Here is a 14886-nt window from a genome sequence, read left to right as displayed (position 1 = left end):
AATGGCTCAGAAAGATTTGAATTTACGACAACGGAGATGGTTCGAGCTATTGAAAGATTATGAGTTAGTAATTGATTACCATCCAAGGAAAGCACATGTAGTCACGGATGCTTTAAGTAGAAAATCTCTATTTTCTTTAAGAGCATTGAATACAAGACTAATTTTGTCTTATGATGGTTTGATTCTAGCAGAGTTGAAAGCTAAACCAATTTTTCTTTAGCAAATTTGTGAAGTTCAAAAGTGTGATAATGAGTTGCAAGCTAAAAGAGTGCAATGTAAGTGGAATAGTGATTCAAACTATCAGATAGGAGTCGGTGATTGTTTAATGTTCCCAAACAAAACTGCATACCAAAGAATTTCGAACTCATTAAGAAAATTTTGCACGAAGAACATAGTGGTTGTCTATTTGTTCACCCAAGGAGTACCAAAATGTACGATGATTTGAAACATTTGTATTGGTGGTCAAGAATGAAACGAGACATTTTAGAATTTGTATCGAGATGTTTGGTGTGTCAACAAGTTAAAGTTGAACATCAAGTGCCTTCGGGATTGCTACAACCGGTGATGATGCCAGAATGGAAATGGGATAGAGTTACGGTGGATTTCATATCGAGATTACCCCTGTCTTCGAAGAAGAAAGATGCTATTTGGGTTGTCGTTGATCGACTCACGAAGTCTGGACATTTCATTTCGGTACGTACTGAGTATTCAATTGATAAATAGCTGAATTTACATATCTGAGATTGTTAGATTGCATGGAATGCCAGTTTCAATTATTTCGGATAGAGATCCGAGGTTTACATCGCGATTTTAGAAGAAATTACAAGAGGCTCTAGGTACGAGGTTGAATTTTAGTACAACATTTCATCCACAAACTGACGGTTAGTCTGAGAGAATAATTCAAATTCTCGAAGATATGCTTCAATGTTGTGTTTTAGAGTTTGAAGGCAATTGGGAGAAATATTTGTCGTTGGTTGAATTTGTGTATAATAACCGTTATCAATCGAGTATAAAGATGGCAAGGTACGAAGCTTTGTATAGTTGCAAATGTAAAACTTCATTGTATTGGACCGAGTTGAGTGAGAAAAAGATTCACGGGGTTGATTTGGTCTGAGAGACTAAAGAAAAAGTGAAAGTAATTCGCGATAGTGTGAAAGCAGCTTCAGATTGACAGAAATCTTAAGCGGATTTGAAACAAAAAGATAGTGAATTTCATATCGGTGATAAAATTGTTTCTAAAAGTATCTCCGTGGAAGAAAATACTTAGATTTGGTCGCAAAGGAAAATTGAGTTCGCGTTTTATCAGGCCGTATGAGATCATCAAAATAATAAGTCTAGTGGCATATTGGCTAGTTTTACCATCTGAGTTAGAGAAAATCCATAATGTGTTTTATGTGTCAATGTTAAAAAGATATAGATCAGATCCGTCACACATAATTTCTCCGACAGATATTGAGATTCAATCTGACATGACATATAGCGAAGAACCGATCAGAATTTTAGCTCGAGAGATTAAAGAGTTGAGAAATAAACAAATAGATTTGGTGAAAGTTTTGTGGCAATGACACAATGTTGAAGAAGCCACGTTGGAACCCGAGGAAGCTATGAGAAAATAATAACCTAACCTATTCACTGGTAAGATTTTCGGGGACGAAAATCCCTAAGGGAGGGAGAGTTATAGCAGCCCATTTTTAGTCAAATCAAAATAGTGGTTTTAGAACCACAAATTTGAAGTCCAAATAATTATTTTATTATTATTTTAATGTTTACAGCATGATTGAATGATTGTATGAAAATTTTGTTAAGAAATTTTATCATTTGAATGCTTAATTCGGTAAAAAGGACTAAATCGTGTAAAGTGTAAAAGTGATGTTCTATTAGCTAAAGGTGTCTAATAGCTATGGAACCTTAAAGTAGAAATCCTTATGTGGTAAATAAACCATTTTTAGTGTTAATGGACATGCATAAATTAATCTTAATGGCTAATATTAAAGGTTAATATTGTAATTTAGTTATTAAAGTAAAATAAATAAAACAAAATCAAAATTTTAAGGCTACCATCTTCCTAGCCGATTTTTAGCAAAGAAGAAAGCCATTTTTAGGGCTTCAAGCATTCGGTCATCTCCTAGCTCAATTGTAAGAGCTTAATTGTAATTTCATTTTTGTTCTGTTTCCAATGATTTCTATGTTTTTGAGATCATTGCAACTAGGTCTAGCTAGCCCTGTAACGCCCCGAATTTGGGGCTAGAAAGAATGGGCCTTGAGTAGGGTAACAGTGAGAAGGCTTGATGTAAGTAGTTAGTCGTGCAAGAAATGACACAAATAAATGCCTGCTTCAGTGGCTAAGTGTCTTGGGGAGTGTTGGAGAAGTCCTGGGCTCAAATCTAAGCTCTAGCAAAATTTTAGTTTTTCCACTTAAGTGAATCTGGACGCTAGCACATAGGTCATATAATTAATTATGAACAATTTTTATCACAAAAAGGAGCTTGTGGTGTGGTGGCTAGGTGGCGTGTAGATTAACCTTGAGGTCTGAGGTTCAAGTGGTGGCGCAGCATAAAAGAAATATTTATTTTGCTACATGGGACGGCTGGTATTTGAGTTAGGTGGGGACTCTAAGTTTGAACGGGTTGTTGGAGGAGTAAATTAAGGAAGGGGTTGAAAAGGAAATCAGGGAGTGGATTATGGAGTGATTTATGGAGGAGGAAATTTGAAGGGGGAGGAAAGTGTTTGCCGAATTTGGTCTTTAGGCATTGGGGGAAATCAGTTTTAGGCATTTCTTCTGGGAGCCATGGTCGTTAAGGGTCATTTGGGGGTCTCTTGGTTTCCTTTTTTCTGACGTTTCAAGCCTTTTTCTCCTCATTTTCATTTTTTACCTTTTTTTCATTGAGGTTCTTTCTACTCATTGTTTTCCGAAGCCGATAACTGCAGTTGTTCTATTCGGGTACCTTTTCGGTTCTGGTTTGTTACGTTTTTCCTTTCTCCTCTTATCATTTTGTTCTTAGGCCGATTACCTTAGGGCTTTTGGGTTCGATTTTGGAAAACATTCCTTGACTTCTTTTTCTACTTTTTCCCTCTTCTTCTCTTGGCCGACTCTTGGCTTCTCTCCCTCTCTATTTCTTTCAATTTTTAGGCAATCTTTCCTTCTCTCTTCTATTGCCAATTCTCTTTCCTCTCTTTCAACACTGGCTGAATATCCCCTGTCCTCTGCTCTTAATTCTGTGATACTGCCCGAATTCTTCATACCCCTTCGTGGTTGTTTTGATTGGGGGAACAATTGTCCCATCTGGGACCTCGATTTAAGGGTATACTTTTGGGTGTGCCATTGCAGGTCGAACACCTCTTTCAGCCTTTCGTAGTACCACATTTTGGTAAGTTGCTTTGCACTTGGTTCAAGTTACTTGCGCATATTGTAATGGTTAATAGGTCCGTTTGAATGCAAATATTTATCAAGGGGCTGTTATCCTATTTCGTCAACAGTTTTAGTGGGCTAGATCACGTTCGTTCAATCAAGGTTTTGTGCTCGAGGGTTTCTGCAGCTTTTCGTTAGCAAGGTGTGTAACTGCATACCGAAACCTATGACTGTAGATTGGAAAAATGCCGAAAAGCTGGAAATATGGCGTATGATTCTACACGAGCGTGCGATAACGCTTGTGGTGAACCGAGCTCACAGAACGCGGGCATACGACAAGGAAGGCCACCATGAGCGAATTCGTGGGCTTAGGCCGTAGTGGGCCACTTGGGCCACGAAATGGGCTGAATAGGCCCAATGGGCCCGTGGGCTTACTCGTGTCAAATCAACTGCTAGGTGGGATATAGTTGGGCTGGTCATGTCGTGTACATGGCATAGGCCATTCTGGGCCACATTGGGCCAGACTAGGTCGTGTGGGCCCAATGGGCTTGTGTGCCCACACGGATAAAATGTATGTTATGTGGTAAGTTTTGGACTAGGCTACGTCGTTTGTACAGCCGTGAATAGTTCTAGGTTAAATGGGTCGTATGGGCCCAATGGGCCTGTGGGCCCGCGTGGGTAAATTTCGCTGTTAAGCGGGAAGTAGATAGACTTGTCATGTTGCGAACATGGCCTAGGTTGTCTTGGGCCTCGATGGGTCAAAATGGGTCATGTGGGCCTAATGGGCTCATGGGCCCACAGGGATAAAATCTGTGATAATTGACTATTAATGAACCGGGCTATGGTGTACACATAGCCGTATCTAATTTGGGCTAAATGGGCCACACAAGCGTGTGGGCCCACTTGGGCCGTGTAATGGGCCTTAGGCCCACTTGCACCGTTATATCTGTTTAGGTTACTTAAGTCGCTCGAGGCGACGGTAGACCTTCTGTTGGGTCGTTAATACCCCGATTCGTAAAATTACCGAAATACCCCCTATTTGTAAAATTATCAAAATACCTCTACATTGTAAAATTATCGAAATACCCTCAGTTTGTAAAATTAGCGAAATACCCCTGTAGGGTAAAATGACTATTTTGCCCTTGTGGGTAAATGACCGGCTTAGACTATGAATTTTACTGATTGGACTGTGATTGCATGACTATGTTTTAACTAACTTGACTGTGGTTGTAAAACTGATACGCTTTTAATATATGTTTAAATAACTGTTACTGAGCATGGCCATTCTGCATACACGTGTAATGATTGAGCATGACATACACGACATATTGCATGGGGTTGGGACATTGATATGGAGGAAGTACTGTTCTTATAAGGTCGCACAAGACAACTGTGGATGCAGTATTGATCTGTTAAGGTCGCACGGGTCGCATGGGTCGCACAAGACGATTGTGGACCGACGGATGGCTTAAAATCGCGTAATCTGATTATGGCTCTGTGCCAACCTAAAAATGGCTCTGTGCCATCCTGACTATGGCTTTGTGCCAAACGTATTTACCCGTTGCTATGTTCCTAACATACATATTGATGACTTTGTGTCTATCATATTTACCCAAGGCTGTGTGCCGATTATATTACCGTCGCTGATGACTATATGCCAAACATAATACAGTTACCGATGGCTTTGTGCCAATTATAATACCACTACTAAAGGCTTAGAGCAGCATATATACTAGCAACTTCGCTATGATTTCAGTTAGTGCCGCAATCGATGCTAATATTGGTGTGCTGGTTGGGTGGGTCGATTTTATCCCCGCGTAAGTGTAAGGTTGGTACGGGTGGTGTGTTGGCTAGATCGGGGTGGGATGCATCCTCATACTGTTGCATATCTGTTTATGAGATCTGTCACTATATTGGGCTTAGCCCACTTGTTCTGCTATTTATTTGGGCTAGGCCCAATTGATTCTATTATAGGCAGTGACCCAAATGATATTGCAGTGGGCTTCGGCCCACGTATGCTCTGAACTGGATTGTACTGTTACTATTAAAGGGCTCTGGCCCAGACTATTTCTATTTCTATTTCGATATACTAACTGTTACCTTAGTAAGGGGATTACACACTGAGTTTTCACAAACTTACCCCGTTTATTAACTGTGCAGGTAATCCCCAACATTAGGAGGATCGGTGCTACGAAGGACTCTAAGATGGCCACATGACTGCCTTTGGACTTTATTTATGTTTTAGATTTTGTTTTGGGTTTTCAACTTTTGTAATAAGGCCTATTAAAGTTTTTGGATTTTAACTTTGGGTTTTATTTGCTTTGATTTATAACTATTTTTAAACAACACTACGTTTCCGCAACATTTTCGGAACGATTTTGCAATTTAGTTTTTTTGACATCACGTTTTTGTAAATCAGTTATTTTTAAAATTAGCTTCTACAACTTAAAAGAAATTTTGGGAATAGATTTAATAACTTTCAATGTACCACTTTATAAAATAAACTAACGTAACTGGGATTTTACTCAAGTTTTCGAATACGAAGGGTTTTCAATGAAAACATGGTTTTTGAAAAACACTTCAATGTGACACGTCAGATTCGGGCTTAACTTCTAGGCTAGGTTTAGGGTGTTACAAGTCCAGGGGCTAATTTGGAATACTGTTAAAGATTTTAGATGTTTCCATTGATGAATACATGAGTATTTTGATGTTTAATGATAGATAATGAATGTTTGATGATAGTTATATAAGTTTTGTAAAGTGATTTTTAGTGAAAATGCAAATTAGGGATTTAATTGTGAAATGTGAAAACTTTGTGGTTAAAATGTTAAACAAATGAAAAATATGGGCTGCTAGGGACCTAATTGTAAATTGGCTAGCATGGGTTGTGGTTGGATTGCATTAATTTCTGTTTTTATGAAATAAGGACTAAATTGTAAAAGATGTGAAACATTAGGGGCAAATGTGTAAAAATGACTAAAGTGAATTTTGGACTAAATTGAATGGAGAGATGATTCAATAAGTTAATTTTGATTATATATAGATCATGAAAAGCAAAACTCGGATCTAGATCGAGGGAAAAATAAAGTTCTCGACTAATCGACCAGTTTAGTTGTTTTTACGTTCGAGGTAAGTTCATATGTAATAAGTTTCATTATAAATGTATTTGAAATTCTTTGATATTGCATAAACTCTAAATATGAGACTACGGACATGTTCGACAATGATTCGATGACAATTTGGCATTAGAAATCCCGGTTGAACTTTAGGAATAGGTTTGGATACTAGTGACATGTCATTAAGGATTATTGTGATTATGTGATCTGGGTACTGGTCCTGTACGTCCTAACAGTGACTGAGTATACCGGCATGTGTTGCGGTTACTTGACAGCTTGTGTGAGCAACACCGTGTAGCTACATCTTGACCCACAGCTTGTGTGAGGAGGCCCGTTGATAGCTCTAGTGTGAGCAGGATATATGATCTGGGTGCTGGTCCTGTACGTCTTACCAGTGGCTGAGTATACTGGCATGTGTTGTGATTACTTGATAACTTGTGTGAGCAGCACCATGTAGCTACGTCTTGACCCACAGCTTGTATGAGCAGGCTCGTTGATAGCTCTAGTGTGAGCAGTATATGTGATATGACATTCTGTTGGCTTCGGGCCATGATATTGGCACTTCAGGTGGGAGATATATTGAGTTGGCTTGGGCCATGATATTGGCACTTTGGTGCAAGTTTCCCTAGTATTCGATAGTATTCCAAATGATTCAACGTGTAAATTAAAGACATGGTTATGTATGAGATTGATATGAGATGGTACAGGTATGTACATGAACCGTATAAGCTTAAATTGAAGAAGTTGTAAAGTTCATACATAAGACTATGATTGAAAATGTAAAAGGTTTGTTAGTAAAATGAATTACATGTTGATATGTTCAAATTTATGATTTGTATATTTATGTTAAGATTGAGTTATTTCATACGAGCTTACCAAGCTATATAGCTTACTTTGTTTATTTTACCGTGTTTTATAGTGATTTAAAAGGTAGCTCGGATTTGGGGATTGTCGGAGACTACATTACGCTATCCAACTATCAATTTGGTACTTTTGAGCTTTTATTTTAAGTATATGGCATGTATAAGGACTTTGGTCAGTTTGGTTAATGAATTGATGGTGAATGTAGCCATTTGAGTTGGCTTGTAAATGTTGTAAGTTTGGTTTTGTATATTGCCAAAGAAGTTGGCTTGTTTTGGTATGTTTGAATCGTGTGTTTATATGGCTTGATTGTGAGATCATGGATAGGTATATGTTAGTTGTGTGATGCTTAATGGTAATAGGCATTATGTGTATCAAATGGTTGATTTGTGGATATTGGTTTGCTTGGAAAATTAGGCTAAATGATGCATATTTGGAAGTGTATATTTAATTTAATTGTAAATGTGAATTTGGTATGAATGGTATGACATGTTTTGTGATTAGTGTGTAAAGAAAATGGGAGTATTGAATGTGCATGATTTATGTTTGAATTGGTTCATTTAAAATGCCTATTGATGCTATCTATAGGTGCTTTTAAGTTTGATGTAGGTGAGCACAAGTTTGGGTGGCAAAATGACTTGGTAAATAGCCTATTTTTCCCATATGGACAGAGACATGGGCGTGTGTCTCAGCCATCTGCGATACACGGTCATGTACACGGCTGTGTGTCCCTTGGTGTGGAAATTAAAATTAAGTTAGTATGCCCTACACGGCTTCACACACGGGTGTGTGACCTTGTGACACCCCTAACTCGTATCCGTTGCCAGATTAGGGTTATGAGGCATTACCGATCATATCATAGTTTATATAAATATGCATTACATTTTACAAAAAAAAAATTTAATCACATCAATGATCGTAATTTAATCAAATATCAAAACTTAAAATTATATCATTCGTAACATAACATAATTAAAACATAATCCAACATATATCAAAACAAATTTATTTTTATATACAGAACATATAACAAATCAAAAAATTCATTAATTAAATATTAGACCTATTTTTATATAAGTCTTGTACATGTACAAATTATACATCAAATGAAACAAAATTCAATACTAAACTTTTCATTCATTTATGCGGCTTTAATATATTAGTCAATATGAATATACACGTTTCATACATTAATACAAATTTTGACATCCATTCGAATATATATGTAATACTTTACCTAACATATACCGAATGTATATTATCCACTTTACCAAATAAAGTACTTAAATAAACCAACCCAAATATCCAAGTGATATGCTCTTTTTAATCCAACACAAAAACCACATTCATTAATCAATTTTTTTATAGCCCAACTATAACCACAAATATTCAATACCACAATTATGTCATGAACATACAAGTATACATATAATGACCTACTTTAAAATACATTTGCCGAATCACAAATTCAGCATATTAATAAGTCTAAATAACTTATCTAACTTGTCTCTACTTGACCAACTCACTACATTAATATCCATGACTTATGCACATATACATGTATATTCATACATTGCTATTACAGCCAAATTAAAACAACTAATACCCATTTCAATATATATATCATAATCATTTCATTTCAATATTAAGCCGAATTAGTAAACCATACTCAAAGACAAAACATAACATATAATATATATACCAAAATAAATCCCAAAATCATCAACCATTTTCAAAACATATAATACCTACCACAAATACTATACATTCATAGCACAAAACATTATAACCAAGATGAACATAAACTATAATCAAACATAACCGAATTTAAACATAGAAGTTAAGCCATTTTCGCATGGCCTAATTTATACAAAAACCAAAATCCAACATTTCAAAACATGATCCAGCCTATAAATGCCATAGATTCGAAAGTTGACTTATAAAGATACCGAAGACAGTCGATAGAGTGATAGACTTTTCTGACGATCCCCGAGCTCATAACTTCACTCCCAAATCTATAAAACAGAGGCAAACATAAACACATAGAGTAAGCTATCATAGCTTAGTAAGTTATAAGCAAATAAATAACTCAGTTAAACTAAACCAAACTATGATATCATTATCACATTTAGTCTCAAACTTACAATTTCATAAATAATATACATACTTTCATGCATAAATGTTACCTTGGCCGAATGCTCATATAGTTAAATTAACAAAATATCAGTCAACTTTCAAAGCCAAAATGTCATTATATAACCAAGTATACATACACTTATATACACAAGCTCATGAATCAAATATAACATATATACATACACTTATCATATTGTCGAATATACATAATCTTTTGTACACATATTCAAGTATCATTTCAAAAATATTCATTATTATTTATTCAAAAGACTGAACATACTTTCCATATTCACATACATTCTTCACTTACATCATACATAATTTGCAACAAATATCAAGTAACATACTTACCTTATTTCAAGTAGGTAAAAAGCTAATTCATACCTAGTCATTTTAGATCATTTTACACATTTGATCACAGCTTATAGTTGCCCGATGAACCATTCGGAATTGGATAGGACACTTAGATAATGACATATATCATACAATGCCAACGTCCCAGATGTGGTCTTACATGTAATCACATATCAATGCCACTGTCCTAGACAGGGTCTTACTCACACACATATATCGGAGTCACATATCGATACCAATGTATAAAATGTGTTCTTACTCGCACACATATATCGAAGTCACATATCGATGCCAACATATAAAACTTGGTCTTACTCGCATACATATATTGAAGTCACATATCAATGCCAACGTATAAAACGTGGTCTTCCTCGCACACATATATCGAAGCCATGCTCTTACTCGCACATCACATATCAGAATCCTATGTCATGACATATGTATCCTAGCTATTCCTAAGGTTCATATAGGGTTTTCGGACGTCGTAACTCGGTCGAAACTAATTCATAAACATAGTTGCCAAGCTTGTATACATTCTACTATTATATATATTTATTCACATATTTCAATTCAGCATATATAACACGCATTTAATTAAAATAAACAACGTCTATTTGCTTATAAACTTACCTCGAATGATGAAAAACCGGAACGGGACGGCTAGTCGACAACTTTAGTTTTCCCCCGATCCAAATCTGATTTTCTCTCTTTTCTTGATCTAAATTAATATAAATTAAACTTATTTAATCAAATTCATCCAAAAATACATAAATGGGTAAATTACCATTTTACCCTGACATTTTACACTTTTTACAATTTAGTCCAAATTGCACAAACCACAAAACATACAAAATTTGCACACACCATGCTTAGGCCGAATACTCCTAGTGTTCATACAAGTCCATACATTTCATTTATTTCACATTTTAGTCCCTTAATTTATTATTTTTGCAATTTAGTCCTAATTACTCAAAATCATCAAAAAATCCAATACAAAACATGTTAATCTATCACATATCTTTTATTTTCTACCATCAAACAACAAAAATCACAAGCTTTCAACAATGGCATAATTCAAAATATTCATCAAAATCAAAAATTCAAGCATGGGTCTTGTAGATAACTTAGGAACGATCTCAAAAACGTAAAAATCATCAAAAACCGAGCTAGTTACATACCTTGATTGAGCTTAGCAATGGCCGAACATGAAAAACCTTATTCTTTTCTTTTTCTTTTAAGTTTCGGTCATGAAAGAAAATTATGAGCACTTGGTTTAATTTATGTTTTATTATAACAGATATTAACTTATTATTTAATTACATATTTAACCTTATTATATAATATGATTTCTTTATAATGGTTGTCTACAACCGTCCAACACTTATTATTTTGGTCTAGTTGCAACTTAAAGGTCTTCATTTAAAAAGACAACAAAAATTTGGCCCCTTTTATAATTAACCATCAAATTTTCATTTTACGCGATTAAGTCCTTCTATTTAATCGGGCACTCAAACAACAAAATTAAATCACGAAAATTTCACACATATAAATTCACACATAATAAAAATAGAAAATAATTTTTAAAATATTTTTCTGACTCGGATTCGTGGTCCCGAAACTATCGTTCCAATTAGGGTCTAAATTTGGCTATTACAGACCTGGCCGTGTGGCATAAGTCAGTATACCCTATAGGTTTAGCACAACCTAGCACGCGGCCTGGTATACAGGCATGTATGGTCATTTTTAGGGCACACGGGTGTGTGTGTTGGCCGTGTGGCCCAAGTCAGAGAGTTACACGGGGTAGGACATGGCCTGGGACATGGCCATGTGCTTCCATTTCAAATGTCCACACGGCCTGTGACACAGGCATGTCTGTTGGCTATGTGAGAGACACAGCTAGGCCACATGAGAGTGTGTCACCCATTTTTGTGAAAATTTTCTAAGTGTTCAAAAAGTTTCCAAGGTTATTGGTTTAGTCCCGAACCAGTCCCGATGCATGTTTACGGCCTCGTAGGCTTGTATTAGGGACAAAATGTTTGGTTGTGAATGGAATGTATATGATTTGATTAATTGTATATGAAATGTATGTTTAGAAAGTGTTATAAGTCTGGTAATGCTTGTAACCCTATTCCGGCATTGAATATGGGTGAGGGGTGTTACAAAACCATTCCCTCTAATGAAATTGTGGTCCCATATGAAATAGGCATAAGGCTGAATCGAATGAAATAGAACCATACCTTCACTAATGGTGTCAAATATTCTCTACAACAAGTCTGAGTTCCATGCGTTGACACAGTCAGCTTAAAACCCGAAACTGTAAGTTCCTCAAGTATTTCTTGCAATTTTTTAGCCTCAATATTTCTCATCAAAGAAGAATATTTGTCGTGTTTAAAATTAGGTAATTCAACGAATTCACTAATGGTGTTTGAACTTATTGTTACCTTGATTCCACGGACAGAAACTTCCGTTAATTCGTTTGAGGTCAAATTCATAGAAAATTCACGAACTAACTCTTCATCTGCACTAGGTCTTTTCTTACAAAACAACTCCCAATTGCGAGCTTCAGTAATTTTTTGAATGTGAACAATGAAATTATTTTAGTTGCTTTCTTTCAGTGTAAAGCCTTTTTTTGGGAGCATTTGCTGATTTTTGAATATGCTATTGTATCTCGCCTTAGCTTCTTCACAGTGAAATTTATTTTGTGATTCTTCAACTTGGATAGAGGTACGAGTTCTTTTGCGAGGCATGATTAACCTGAACATAAGACGGAAACAAATATTTTCTAAAAATTTTAATTAACTTAAAAATTGAACAATTCTTGAAATTTGAAAGGGTAAATAATTAAATTAAAATTTAAGAGAAAGACATTTCTTACCACTTTTGTGTAAAGAAAAATAAGAACCTAATAATAAAAATTAAATTGGGAGCAAAATATTTCTAATGAGGGTTGGTTAGAGGGTAATCGGTTGGTGAATCTAGGATGTGTAATGTGTATGGAAAAAAAGTAGTCAGATTGTGGCTTGGGGTTATGGAAAATTCTGACGAATGTAGGGTGAAAGGGTGATAAGAGGCGTGTGGCTAATGTAGGTTTTTGCACAACTTAAGGCTAGGAGCAACAGCAGTTTGCAAGGGCTTAAGGTGTTTGTTAGAGGAGCAGCAGCAGTAGCGCACAAGTTGGATATGGGGCTTATACGTGAATAGGGCCCAGCATGAGCAGGTGCATCCAAGTAGCAACAATTTGCTAGTTTGGCAGTAGTGATGAGCAGGGTTGGTGCGCAAGCAAGGCGTGAGCAGGGGCAAGCATCATGCAAGGCAAGGGTTGTGCGTGCGGGTAGGTGCGTCAAGTACGCATGATAGGCATGTAAAACTGCTGGTGTTGCCTTCAACGGTTGCCAAATGGGAGTTGCGACACAATGAGGGTAGAGCTACTAAGGCCAATGGTGGGAAGGTTGTGTAGGAGGTTGTGTTGATAGATGGTGGATGATGTGAATGATAGATGAAGGTAGAGGTATTTAAAGTGATAGAAGGGAAGAGTTCAACTAGGTTTCTTAGAACAATTTATCAAAAAAATATTCTAAGTCCTAATATCATATAAAGTTAATAAAAATTGATAAATAATATAATATATATTAATATATTAATTGTTATTATTTTATTTATTAAAATAAAAACTCTTAATTAAAATATGATAAAATTTAAACTAATTCTTATTCTATACAAAGTTGATAACAATTAATATACATTATAATAGATATAATTATATATTACTTATTATCACCTTATTTATTAAAAATTAAATTAAAGACATTTATTTTAGTTTCCTTTAAAAATATTTGGAAAAAGAGGCAGCTAGTTTAAATATTTACAAAAAGAACAACCAAAATTTTCAAATAATTCAATTAAGTACCTAAACTTAAAGAAAATTTGAAAATTGAGTTGCAATTAAAGCTTGGATCAAAATTGACCCTTTTATTTGGAAAACTACAAATTTATTTTGCCGTTTAGGAAATAATTTTTCTGAAGATTATGTTCAAATCAATTCCCAGGAAAGATTGGAGGGCTCACAAGCGATCCTACTTAAGTTCCAATCTCCTAGACAGAATTTATTTTAACATATTAATCCTGAAAATATATCCTAAATCATTTATTTAAAAGAAAGTGAGAAAAATTAAGTATCCGTTAAAGTGAATGAGACTTTATCCCATCAATTTTATCCCCAGTAATGTTTTAAGCGCTGAGCATTGACTCGAAAATTACCTCTCTTACCTTGAAGTTCGACAACTCCATATGGGAAAACTTGGTGAATCAGAAATGGACCGGATCAACGTGATTTTAACTTACCTAGAAAGACATTAATCTGGAATTGAATAACAAGACTTGTTGACTTGTTTCAAATTCTCGAACTCGAATGTGCTTGTCATACCATCTTTTAAGTCTTTCCTTGAATAGTTTGGCATTCTCGTATGAGATCATTCAGAACTCTTCTAACTACTTAAGTTGAAGCAACCATTTCTTTTTTGCAAGCTTAAGATCCAAGTTGAGTTGTTAGAGAGCCTAGTAAGCTTTATGTTCTAAATCCAAGGGCAAATGACATGCTTACCCAAAAACCAAATTATAGGGTGACACCCCTAAAAGTGTTTTGTATACCATCCTATAGACCCATAAAGCATCGTCCAACCTTTTAGACCAATCTAGTCAGTTCGGACAAACTACCTTCTTGAGTATGCTTTTTATCATCAGTTTAGTTGGCCCATTCGTTTGCGGATGGTAAGCTGTGGCAACTTGTGCTTCACTCCATGTTTGTCAAGTAACCATTTCAACCATTTGTTCACAAAATGGGACCCCTCATCATTGATGATGGCCCTAGGAGTTTCAAACCTTGTGAACACATGTTTCAGCAAAAACTTCATCACAACATTCGCATCGTTCATCAGATATGCCTCGGCCTGAACCCACTTAGGCACGTAGTCTACTGCTACCAATATATACTTGTGACAAAAAGGTGGATGGAAAGGACCAATTAAGTTAATACCCCAAACATCGAATAATTCAACCTCAATGATGTTTTTT

This window comes from Gossypium hirsutum, chromosome A04 (genome assembly GCF_007990345.1).
Source record: "Gossypium hirsutum isolate 1008001.06 chromosome A04, Gossypium_hirsutum_v2.1, whole genome shotgun sequence".
Classification (NCBI taxonomy): Eukaryota; Viridiplantae; Streptophyta; class Magnoliopsida; order Malvales; family Malvaceae; genus Gossypium; species Gossypium hirsutum.
Note: the sequence above shows the minus strand (reverse complement) of the source record.